Source organism: Arachis stenosperma, chromosome 2, assembly GCF_014773155.1.
Source record: "Arachis stenosperma cultivar V10309 chromosome 2, arast.V10309.gnm1.PFL2, whole genome shotgun sequence".
In the NCBI taxonomy this organism is placed as follows: Eukaryota; Viridiplantae; Streptophyta; class Magnoliopsida; order Fabales; family Fabaceae; genus Arachis; species Arachis stenosperma.
In genome coordinates, this window is record NC_080378.1 from 51,162,163 (window position 1) to 51,166,934 (window position 4,772).

General features: G+C 36.9%; 1 long non-coding RNA gene across 1 annotated transcript; it reads left to right on the plus strand.

Annotated features, from left to right (window-relative positions):
* Positions 1-298: 298 nt before the first annotated feature.
* On the plus strand, positions 299-4,551 carry LOC130960299 (uncharacterized). The gene is made up of 2 exons (XR_009079059.1): positions 299-1,382; positions 4,339-4,551. It is a non-coding gene; the product is annotated as an uncharacterized LOC130960299 (long non-coding RNA).
* The last annotated feature ends 221 nt before the right edge of the window (positions 4,552-4,772 follow it).

Consider the following 4,772-nt stretch of genomic DNA (forward strand, 5'->3'; position numbering starts at 1 on the left):
ATAGAAAAATAATAGAGATTTGTATGATTTAGTCTAGAAAATTGATATTTGAATTCAAATTGTACTTTACAAAATATAATTAACTTGTTCATTTTATAATGTAAATTAGAAATAATTGATTTAACTTAGCAATATGTTGATAAATAATATTCTTAGATATTTTTAACGGAGTATATTTAATTTCAAAATTACTCTACCCTCTAATTTTATCAAAATATCTATTCATATCTATCCATATTATTTTATAAAATCCCTAATTTCTAACCCTAATTCCCAAATCAAATTCAGAAAACCCTAATTCCCAAATTCCAGAAACCCTAACCCTAATTTTTCCCCTTTCCCCAGCCCTGAAGCACGCAGCCCCCACCCCTTCCTTTCTAAACACAATACACACACAAAACAGAGAAAGAAACGTAGAGATAGAGAGGAAGAAGAGAGAGCTCAGAATCGGAGAGGAAGGGACGGCGCTACGGCTAGGGCTCGCCGCCGTCGCAGTCGCCGTCGCGACTTGCTGTCGTCGCGGTCGCCGTCGCGCCTTGCTACCGTCGCAGTCACCGTCGCGTCTGGCTACTGTCAGGTTCGGCGTCATCGTTCTGCCGGCATCAAGCCTGTTCTGCCGCCTGAGAAGAATTGCGAGGAGGAGAGAGCACACGTGAAGGGCAACGTCGTCACGAAACCATCGCCGCCGTCGTCATGCTCCGCTGCTGCCGTGTCTCACCAAGCAGTCACCGTCGTGCTTCCTGGTCGCCGTCGAAGAAGCTGTCGTTCGGAAGGAGGCATGGCTGTCGCTGGATAGAACACGATGGTAGTGAGAGGATGCCACCGCTGTTGACGCCGGAGCTCGACAGGGACTGCAGCACCGTGGCCGAGCTATTGTGGTGCCGCAGCTGCTGTCGGGAAGGTCATTGGGGTTTGTCGAGGGTACTGTTCTGGTTCTGAAGCAATTCATTCATGTCACTGCTCATCTTTGTCCTCTGTTCTGCCTCTGCTTCTAGTTTCTAGAATCTGAGAAGACGCTACTGCCACTGCTGGAACTGTTGGTTTTGCTTCTCTGGCCTTGTTCTGGCTCTACTGTAAACCGTTACCGCCACTGGAGCTGCCCAAAAACCCTATTGTTGCTACTCCGTTATTTTATTGTAAGCTATTTGTAGTTCAAATTCTATTGAACTCATTTCCATTTCCGACTTTATTGAATTTGAACTCTATTTTGTTGCCACCGTGGTTACTACTGCGAGAGTGAAGAGTGATCAGAAATAATGCTGCTGCTGTTGACCGGAGGTGCTAAACTGTTGCCGCTACTACTTTGGGATGCTATGGCTGCTATTAAAGTTGTTGTTGATGAGTGCAGCATTCCCAATTTCTATGGATTTCGACTGACTGAGGTAGGAGATTTAACGTTTTTAATTTAGAATGCCCACCAAGTTATTTGAATAAGTGCAAATGGTTAACAATGGTTAAGAATTTCTTGATTGACATGAATGACTTGAAATGCATTTGAAATTAGTTAGTTGTTGTGATTATTCTGAGCTGTGACTAAAATTAGATGCTGCTGTGAATAATGATTAATTTAGTGTAATTTATTAAATTGAAATATGCTGAGTTAATTATTGAAAAGCTGTGGTATGGATAATTGATGAATTGAGTTTGGATTGTTGCTGTGAATGTCTTTGGGTTTTGTTGTTGTGAGTGTTTGAAGTTGTACTTGATAATAGTTTTCTAATTTTTGATGGATTTGTTGGAAATTCTGATCTTATGTGATATCGCTGAGTTGGCTGAAATCTGGTTGTGAATTGTATTTTGAATTACTGATCTTTGTGATGGATTGGCTGAGATTCTGATCTTGAATGAGTTATTTTGAATTATTTGATATTGAATTGGAATTTTAATATATTGGAATGGCTGTGAAATAGACTTGTGATGGGTTGGAACAGGTTGAAATGTGGCTGCAAGTGGTGATTCATTTAATGTTACTTATTAAATTGAAATATGATGATGTAATTATTGAATGAAATGTATTTGAGAAAAGTTAGTTGTGGTAATTATTCTGAGTTATAATTGAAGTTGGATGCGGATGTGAACTGAGTTCAGGTTATGGCTGTGATATTGAATGGCTTCGTTGCCGTGAGTAATTAACTGATGAGGTTTACTTTGATTTAAGGCCGTGATTGTTATGGGTTTTTCTGATTATTTTAGAATTGCTGGAAATTCTGATTTTAGTTGATTATGCCAAGTTGGTTATTATTGTTGATTTAAGTCTAATTAGAGTTGATTTTGAGGACGGTTAAAGAATTGAAGGTTGACCACTAGACTATTTTCTTAAAATATGATCTTTAGAATGAAATGGTAACTTTGTTAATAACTAAACAACTTTAAAAATAACTAGAAATATGAAAAGTTATTGTTTTGGATATTAGTTATGAATTCTTGAAGGTGGACTGGTTTATTTTTAAAGAATGGTTTATAGAAACTCTGATTTTAATTAATGTTAGGATGTTGGTTTTCAAACTGATTTATGTTGAGATGATTATTGAGCTTCTGTTGTGATAACTGCTGATAAAAGAATTGGAGATTTGTTGAGAAAGAGGAACCCGTAAGGGTGGCTAAGCCCGAGTTTTAGGGGAAGTGCTGCCGGAATTTTGTAAAATCTGAGGTTTTACTTGTAAAAGTTATTTTAGAAGGTTTGAATTTGGAAAGTTATGTTATTTAAGTTTTATCTATTGATTACAGTATTATGTATGGGCTGAATTTATTATGAAAACAATTTTATTTAGGTAAGAAAAGAATTATATTATTTTGTGTTTGAATTACCAAAGTTTATGTTCACGTTTGAATTGTTTATAAAAGAAGTTATGTTTTGAGATTTATTCAACATGAAAAGAGTTATGCTTGGGGTTTGAAATAAAGGATTACTTTTTAGAAACTTAATGAATATGTAATATTTGAACTTGAATGGTAAAGAAAGATAGTTTCTTTTGAGTCCTTGAGAAGTTGGTAAACTTGAAAAAGAGTTTTATTTGGTTACTTTTAGTAAGAGGGTGATGTTTTGAAAAGTATTTAGCGAATTTAAAATAAATGATTTTCTTGAGTCTTTTGAAAGAAAATTAAACTAGAAAGTGGTTTTAAAATTGGTTTGAGTTAAGAGGTTACAAAAGTGGAAGTCGTAAGGTTTGTACAACATGATTGAATAAAGAGAGAGATGTTGTGTAAGATTATGTAACTAGAAATGAGTAATGAGAATGATAACTTATGATGATAATTACACAGATTCTTTTGAGGAAAGGTATTTAGTTTATGAGATTGTTGGCAAGGACGTGGGTTTTGTCCCGCTTGCGTATTTATGATTATAAAAGAGAATAAAAAGCAGACGACCTGTTGAAAGGTCATTTGTTGCTTGAGGCAACCCAAGAGATGTGTTTATTCATTTGTTGCATTATGGCAACTCCTGAGATGTTTATGTGATGATCTGCTGCGTGAAGGCAGTCAGATAGATGGTGGTACGACCACTAAGAGCGCTTCCCTGGGATACTTAGCTATAATGCTATTCTGTAAGTCAGAGGACTCTTACAGAGGTATCGAGAAAACACAACTAGCATATACTCCTGTAAGTCAAAGGACTCTTACAGTGAGAGTGTGTGTGCTCCTGTAAGTCAAAGGACTCTTACAGTGAGTGTGTTGGGCAGATATAAGTTAACTAGCTCCGCCATGCAAGTCAAAGGACTCTTGCAGTGGGTTGCTAGTGCCGCCCTGCAAGTCAAAGGACTCTTGCAGTGGTTTGCCTCACAAGTCAAAGGACTCTTGCGAGGGGCGTTGCCAACAGGGAAGCCTTACCTGGTCAGAGGACTCCGGGTAACGTCGGGAGCGGGTATGTAACCGACAAATGAGCTCATTACCTGCACTAGGGCTAGACATGCATCATCCTTGTGTGTGCATTTGCATTTGATTGGGTTTGCTCGTTGTACTTCTCTGTGATTGTGCTGTCTGCCTTGCTGTGACTTGTTTGTGTGTTGAATTGAATCTCTTGTTAGTGCTATTAGTTGGTGAATGTATGATGATGATTAAGAATTGACGTTGTGATTGAAAATTAACTATGTGGTTGAAAAATGTTTAAAGTGATCAGTTTTATATTTTAGAATTTGTTTTGAGCTTAGATTTTTTGAAAGAGGTAAACAATTAGTAAAGTAAAACCAAGAGTAGTATTTTCAAAGAGTTTTGATAAAAATATAGTTTCCTCGAGTATGTTAATTATTTGCATTTCTATTTCATTACTTTTACGGCATTCTCATTCCCTACTGAGAACGTGTGGTTTGTTCTCACCCCAAAAATCCTCCACCTTTTCAGTGACACAGGTTTGAAGACTCCGTTTGAAGCTGCAGGCGATTATAGATCTTATTTATGAGTTAAGTTTATGACTTGAGTTATTTCCATAGAATTTCCCTCGCCCTTGTTACTTTGGTTTTTATTTTATGCTGAGGGATAGGATTTGTATGTGAGTTTTATTTGAAATCCTTTGTATGACAGATATTATTATTAATAATTATGTGATTATTATTACTTGGTGATGCTTGCTATATGATTTGATAAATAAAAACAAAATTTTCTGGTATTTTTACTAAAACTAAATTGCGATATCGAACTAAAGGCTCAATAGTAAATAGTTAATAAAGGAAAGCAGGTTGGTAACGCCTTACTTTTGGGTACGATCATGACGTTCTGGAAGTTGGGTCGTTATAGAGTAGGTTCGGCCATATTGGGTGGGTTGGGTGGGAAAATGA